Raw genomic sequence first — 8447 nt, 5'->3', positions numbered from 1 at the left:
AATGGCTAAAATTAAAAATAGTGACAATACTAAATCCTGGAAAGGATGCAGAGAAGCTGGATCTCTCATACATTGTTGGTGGAAATGTAAAATGATGCAATCACTTTGGAAAATAGTTTGGTAACTTCTCAAGAACAACAACAACATACATTTAACCTTATGATTTAGCAATCACAGTCCTGGGCATCTATCTTGGAGAACTGAAAATTGATGTTCACACAAAGACCTGTACAATGATTGTTTCTAATAGGCTTATTTGTAATAGCCAAGAACAGGGAACAGCTCACATTCCCTACAATAGGTGGATGATTAAAAAAACTGTGCTCCCACAATACCATGGAAGACTACTCAGCAATCAAAAGAAATAAACTATTGATACATCAAGAATTTGAATCATGCCAAGGTCATTATGTTGAGTGAAAAAAAAAAAAAGCCAATCTCAAGCCAAGGGCATTATGTTGAGTGGAAAAAAAAAAAAAAAGCCAATCTCAACAGGTGGCATGCTGTGTGACTCCATTTATATAGTAGCTTTGAAAGGACAAAATTATAGAGGTGGAGGACAGATAAGTGGTTGCTGGGGGTTAGGAATGTTGGGGAGGAAGGGGTGATTTTATGTAACCATAAAAAGCAAAAAGCAGAGGCAGAGGCAAGGCCAGCATGAGAAACCCACTTAGCACCAGGGAGAATATAAAACCTCACCCAGGAATCTGTAGCATGAAATTCTGTTAATAACTCTGAGGTCATATCTGGCGGAGTTAAACAAGGAAGCCAGGTGCAGATTCCAGGACAGGTACACAGCGAGGACAAATAGTTACAGACAGTAGTTCATTGTGTCCAGGCTTTTTATTTTTTTATTTTTATTTTTTTTTAATATAATGTATTGACTTAGGAAACTGGAAAGTCCAAGGGCAGTGCCAGGTTCAGTTACAGCGGCTTGGACACATCTTCTAAACTCTCTTCTGTCTCCCTCTCTTTCTCCCCCCACTTTCCTCTCACTCCACTCCCTGTCTTCACTCTACTTTCTATTTCTGTTGGTTTTATGCTCAGACAGGCTTTTACCTACATTTTCATGAACTTCTCTCAGCACCTGGATGTCCAAAGTCAGAGAAGAGTGTGATTGACCCTGTTTGAGTCACAAGTCAACCCCACTGGCCTGGGTACTTGAGTACCCCATTCACACATGATTAAATCACCCACCCACATCTGTGGGCAGGAGAACTGGAATTGGCCCCATTGGTAAGAGATGAAATGGAAAACAACCATTCTCACCCTGTTCCTAAAGTACTAATAGGAGTGGAAGGTGCTCTTGTGGGTAAGTTAGAGCCAGGCATGTGGGAAATTAGAAGTTGGGTATAAAAACACTAGAACATTTGAGAAGATTACATAAAAGGAAACATAGATGAAGGAGGGCACTGTAGACAAAAATCATTTACTTCAGTATTTTTTCAGATAAGTTGTGTGTAGAAGGAGGCCACACATGGAGCACCTTTGATATAGAGATATCACATTAGGATAATCACACAGAAGGTCAAAGGAGGAAAATTAAGATGTCTGAATTTCCCTGTAACTGCACCAGGCTGTCTCTGAACATAACAGTTACCCCCAAGGTTTGCTTAAATGGAGTGAGAAGTCTTCTGTCTCAGAAAGAAATGAAAAACAGAGTGCAATAGCCAAGCCTGTGTTATCTATCTTCCTCAGCTCAGTAATGAAGGAAACTGAAAGTCTGGACTCTGCAATAGCCTACAGCTACCCTTAAAATCATGAGTGAAACATCAAGGGGGTGGACCAGGAATAGAGCTCATAGAGCAAGTCCTTTTAAAATACTTAATACTCATGGAGTGATGGATGTTTTGAAGCTTTTTGTCTGGTATAAACACTAAATGTTAATGCATCATTTTCTGCCTGAGGCTCTAAGTATGAGACAAGGAGAAGAGTCATTCTGGTGTTTTGCAAAGTACTGCATAACACTGGTAGTGTGAACCTTACCCTTCATCTGACATTTTGGAGAGACTAGCAGTTCTTTGAGGACATGTCTTGAGACCATTCTCTATGTATATTATTTATATATCTCTTGCCTGGCATGTATAATATAAAGTGTGCTCCAAAAATTATCATTTATTTGATGGTTTAGAAATGAATGCTCTGAGGATCAGGCATTTGAAGTATGTCCTTGGTTTGAAAGCATACAATCTATTCCCTAATATTTTTATACCTTTATAAAATCACTAAATTACTTTATTGTGTTATATATAAAAGCTTATAAACCGACCATGATTCAGCCCCTTAACCATAAGTAGTGCCCCCATCAGACAGCTCTTTGACAGTACTGCTGAGAATTTCAGTCTAGGATCTTTTTCACTATGCCTGGGATAGTAAATCAAGCCTTCCTTTCCTCTTTGGACAGAACAATCCAGGTCTATAGTTTTATGATATCATTAGGGTTTCAGAGATGAGCACTAATGAAGCACCAAACCAAAGTTGTTCCACTTTCTCCACCCAGGGAGGCCCTGTGGAAAGCTGTGGAGGATATTTCAAATCACAACCGTGGAGTTCCTCCATCACTGCTGCAATAATCGGTGATCCCTGTCTCTGGATTAATCCCACAACTCGGAGGCCAGATTGCAAATGCACTTTGGATTGCTCCCTCTTTCACCATTGAGGAATCCTGGAGGTGACCACAGAGTGGGGAGGGAGGAGGAGATGCTATATTAATGGGTATTTCTATTGAGAATGAAAAGGGATATCTGCTTTCATTTTCCACTCTCTTTTCTCTCTGGGAGAGGACTTCTTGCAATTGCCCCTAGCTTTTAAATTAAAGACGTCTCAAGTAAATGGAACTGTTTATGAAGTATGAATTTAAGATTAGAGTTAAATGGCCTGACTCACTGGTGATTGAAGGGTGATTCACTGTAGGGGAAATCTCTGCCCAAAGCCATTAAGTGTAGACTCGCCAATTAGGGCCATCACGTTAGGATCCTGTATCCCTAGGGTGTTGCTGCCAGAGTGAGAGAAGCTCGGAGTTGCAACCCTGGGACAGGAGTCCAAGTGACAGAGGCAAGAAAACCAAGTCCTCTGTCAAGAAACGAGAGGGACTGAGACAGGCTGGCTGACATTCTCCTCCCACTGCCCCCAGGACAACATGCATCCCCGTGTTTGAAATTGCTTCTCCTTTGACAATCGTGTCGTGAAAGAACAGTACAAAGGAGCCAAACAATCTGGGTTGGGTTCTAGTTCTGCCATGTACCATGCTCTTGAGCTTGGGGAGACACCTAACTCCTTTGAGCTGCATTTTCTTTACTAGCTGAAGCAGGATCACAATAGTACCCACCTGAGCCGGCTGTGGCAAAAATCAAATGGAATAATATCTGTGAAAGCACTTCAGAAATTATACCCATATTTTTATTATTATATTGTTATGTTATTATTATTATTTTATTATTTATTATTATTACTACTATTGTATGCCCTGAATGCTTCTATCTGAGCTATGTCTGATGCTTATGCTGTAAGTCTGTCAGCATTTAAACCTTCGCTCGATGAAAATTTTACTATTTTTTTAGTATAAAAGTGTGGTGAGGGAAAGGCTCGTGAAGTAATTTGCCCCAGGCTGCAGATTCTACAGGGATAAGTAGACTCCTGTTTCCTGGTAAGGCAGTTTATTCCCCTTTTACCAAAAGTTCTACGTTTGCATTGCTGGCTCTCTCGCAAATGGGTTCTTGCCACGCACTCTCTGAGCTTACTCATTCCTTCACTCATCAAAAGATTATTTACTAAATACTCTTATGCCGGCATAAGAGAAACAGCAGTGATTTCATGGAATTTAGAGTTGCATGGAGGAAGCAGTTATAGAACAGGTAATTATAACCACCCTATTAAACAAATCTGGAAATAGAGGCAGGTCCATGTTTTCAGTTGGCGGGGGGGAGGGTGTTACAGGAAGGGCCCCCTGGAACTGATGCTTGAACTGAGTCTTCAGGGATACCTAGGAGTTCATCAGGAAGAGACAGAAGTGGAAGGTGCTGAGGAATTTCAGGCTCTCCTTATATGGAATTGAATGACTTAGTTAGCTATCATAAATGATGAAGACTTAAGATAACATGTTATTTCAAATAGCAATAGTCACTCAAATGTGTCGTGATACTGTCTGGGAGGAGCAGATGGCCATGGCATAGGGAGGGCTTGTTCAATGGAACCAGGGGTTGTGCGGTGAGTGTTTTAGGTAAGGGAGAAGATGGGTTTCTCTGGTGAATGTCATTGTTAAACTATGATTAATTAGTCTATTATTTACCACTCTATTTGTCATAAATGCAAACAAGCAGAGTCCAGCCTAAATGCCAATGAACCAGCTAGGGCTTAGAATAATTCCTAATTAATATCACAGACAGAGCTAATTCCTTGTGCACACAACCCAGGACCGCCTCTTGCACACCCAGCAGAGTATCACTGAATGTTACAAGAGACCTCAGAGATCAGGCAGTGCAGCCGGCTTGCTTCATAATCCAAGAGACAGGTTCAGTGAGGCAAGGCTGTGTACCTAAGATGGGCAACAGAGAGGAGGAATCCAATCATTTAGCCACACAAAGGTATGTATTTGCATAAGAATCCTGATTTGTATTAAACATTTTCCAGCTCTGACATAAGGCTAACCTTTCAGATGTAGACTGCTGTAAACTTATGGAATGCAACCCATTTAAACAATTTACTCCTGACCTTGAGAACAGGTAGAATTTCTTCCAACCTGAGAGTAGCTATTTACACAGGCAGGACTTCTTCCATATCACTGTAGCTAGCTGCAAGTTGAAGATCATGTTGGGATTTTTAGTACCAGTTGCCTGGCTTCAGGTGAGGTGGGCTGTCTATGTGCAGGGTGTTCAACCCCTTTCCTGTCAACACCACCTCTACTCTCCTTATTCTCCTTCTTCCTCCCTTGAAAATTTACTAGCAAAGTTTAATAAACTTGCTTAAGGCTTTCATCCTGTGGTAATTCATCAACATGCATTCATTCCCTTCTTCCTTTTTTTTAACAGAACACTGTTTTTTGCTAGGTGTGTGATTGTTCTGTTTAAGGACTATGTTTGCCAGTCTCTACTGTAGCTAGGAAGGCTATGAGACTAAGACACGGTCAATAGAAAAAGAAAAAAAAAATGGGGGATTTCTTGGAAGTTTCCTTAAAAAGCATAGAATTGTCTTTCTTTTCCCTTTTCTTCTTGTGATCTACAAGACAGATAGAATGGCTGGAGCTCCAGCAGCCTTCTTAAACCAAGAGGTGGAAGAAACCTCCTAAAGGCATTAAGGCACAGAAAGAGCAACTTGAGTCATTAACGACCCTACAGAACCACCATTCTATCCCTGGATATTTTAAAACACGAGAGAACAACACACTTATCCTTGAGATATTTTTGATTATATAAAATACAACATTGTCCTGAGAGAAGAGATGTCACCAAGATGAGGGTTGGCAGCATAGAGAGGGGAAGTTAGAAGTGTGGAGGATAAACTTCCCATACTTTACAGCCTAGCCAATCCCATCAGGCAGTAGGATATAGCATTCCTTCTCCCAGGAAATTAGCTTCTTCTTGCAAATATGCTTATGAGTCTTTAGCTCTGATCTTAGTTCTAGTTTTTGTTTTTTTTTCAAACTCTCCGTATCTCTGCTTCTCTCACAACACTGACATGATTTTCGTTTGATTTTAAAGTAAACATTTTATATTATTTAGAATTTAGAAGGAGTGTTGGAGAAGTTTTTGTATAGTGAACATGACAGTAATCAAACAGTCTCAGAAAAACATTTCCCTAAAAAAAGATGAGAAAGCAATATAATAGAAATTTCTCAATTTTTCCAAAGGCCTTCCTCTGGGGTTCTTAGATCATAAATTTCTCCTTTCCAGTGAAGCCTGAAAGGACAGAAATAAATGGAACTCTTCTATGACTCTGTCTTTGGTTTATGAAAGCAAGCTTTCCTCCACACTATTCAACAGTGTGTCTAACAGTCCCTGGTAATTAATAATAGCAATAATAGTAGAAGCAAGTAGTTAAATAATGTTTGCTCTACATAGACACTGGTCTAAGTGCTTTACATATAATAACTCATATAATTATCATACTCTTTAAGTGTGGTTATTACCCTACATGAAGATGTTACAAATATATTAAATGGAGGAACTGGAATTTGTACTCAGGCAGGTGCCACAGAAAGGAAGGATGTTATGAGTAGATTTGTGTGGGCTTCTTACTTTGTATTCAGATCACTAATCTCAAATTTATGTTTAATATGTGGCTACAGGGGATTGAGTAGTATATAGTGTAGATTTGTTGTTTTCATTAGTTTCATATGAGAATTTCAAGTTCTTTGTTCAGTGTCGTTATTGGTCATTGGAAGTTAATGGACAAAGAAGATGATAAATAAGGACACTCTGAGTTTGTTTTCTTTTATGCCTCTTTTGTTTTTTGAAAGCAGGTTGAGCTTGGTAACAGTGAGCAGATCAGCTAGATGCCACATTGCCTATTCCCTCCGGTGCCCCAGGCCATCTGCATTTCCCTCTCCAGAGTTTTCATATAACTCCAGTGCTTGTCGTAATAGGACATTTTTAAGTGGACCGCCTACTTGCAGGTGCAGATTGCATCACTGAGCTATTATGATAGGAGGTGTTCCCCACCAGTCATGCATGGCTAAGTGCCACAGAGTTGGGTTGGGTGTGAAGGGGCAATGAGGAGAGAAATATTTAATGTATCATGATAGTTGTCTTTTATTATAGACAAAACCCCGACTAACCTTTTTCTAAGCTTAAGGCAGTTATTTGGCTTTTCCTGTTTCCTGTATTTATGTGATCTTTCTCTTCAATGCTCAGTCTGATTACTAATCTTCTCTTCACAATTTGGCAACATTTAAGCGGCCGTGACAGTAAAGATTCTCAGATAACACTAGTCACTGAGGTAGGACAAAGAATTCCTCTCCAGCTTTAAAAGAAAAAAAATGCTTTAATGTTTTCCTTTTTAATAAAGAAAATTATCAAAAGAGGGATGCAAATTATCCACAGTTCTAGCACCCAGAATATCCCTATTAAAATTTATAAAGGAATAGAATATGATTTGCTTTTGGACACAGATATCTATCTGGATTGATTTAGTGTGGTTCTATCTAGAGGCAGCGTTCTGGGTGATAACCTCCTGAGATTCCTGGACCCAGTCCTACTGTGAAGAAAGAGACACTTTTAAAAAAATAGGAAAAACCTTTGGCCTATGATATCAGCTAAGAATACATACCTCGTTTGGAGCTCTGGGGCTGAGCATTGCAGGTCGAGATTGCCCTCTGGTGGTCATAGTCCAGACTTACAAGCAAAGATTAAACCTGACAAGCTTGATCCTGCGTCAGACAATCCTCACCCCTAATGTTTGCCAGGGCCTGGGGTAAAAATACAAATGGACATCCACGTACCATTTCTGTTCTATACATATGTAAAAGTTATAAATCAGGCTAGCAAATAAATAAAAGGTGTCCTACTATTCTACCTAGAAACAGACTTTCTTTTTTTTAATTTTTAAAAAATTTTTCAAATTTTTATTTAAATTCTAGTTACTTAACATATAGTGTAATATTGGTTTCAGGAGTAGAATTTAGTGATTCGTCACTTACATATCACACCCAGTGCTCAACACAGCAAGTGTCCTCCTTAATACCCATCGCCCACTTATGCCCATCCCCCTGCCCACCTCCCACCAGCAACCCTTAGTTTATTGTCTATCGTTAAGAGCCTCTTATGGTTTGCTTCCCTCTTATTTTCCCCTTTCCCTATGTTCATCTGTTTTGTCTCTTAAATTGCACGTGTGAGTGAAATCATATGGTATTTGTCTTTCTCTGACTGACTTATTTCACTTAGCATGATACCCTCTGATTCCATTCATGTCATTGCAAATGGCAAGATTTCATCTTTTTTGATGACTGAGTAATATTCCATTATATATATATATGTATATATATTATATATGTGTGTGTATATATATATATATATATATATCACATCTTCTTTATCCATTCATCATTTGGATGGACATTTGGGCTCTTTCCATAATTTGGCTATTGTTGATAATGCTGCTATAAACATCCGGGTGCATGTATCCCTTTGAATCAGTATTTTTGTATCCTTCGGGTAAATACCTAGTAGTGCAATTGCTGGGTTGTAAGGTAGTTTTATTTTTAACTGAAAAAGATACTTCAAAATAACCTGGAAGCCCATTCAAGGTAAAAGTCTCTCACTCTTTAGAATTCTATATCAAACATGGAGGCATGAGGACAGTCTCAGATCTAACCTCACTCTCTCCAGCTCTGCTCTGTTGTAACTTCCAGGGACCACTCCCTCATGCTTGTAGACACCCCAGCCTCCTGCCTGAGCTCCATCCACATACCTGCAAAGAGCCCTAACTCTCCTGTGAAGTACATGATTACGAAT

Source organism: Eumetopias jubatus, unplaced genomic scaffold (assembly GCF_037043125.1).
Source record: "Eumetopias jubatus isolate StellerSeaLion01/CBP00866 unplaced genomic scaffold, mEumJub1_p1.0 scaffold_2, whole genome shotgun sequence".
Taxonomy (NCBI): domain Eukaryota; kingdom Metazoa; phylum Chordata; class Mammalia; order Carnivora; family Otariidae; genus Eumetopias; species Eumetopias jubatus.
This window is presented reverse-complemented; position numbering follows the sequence as displayed.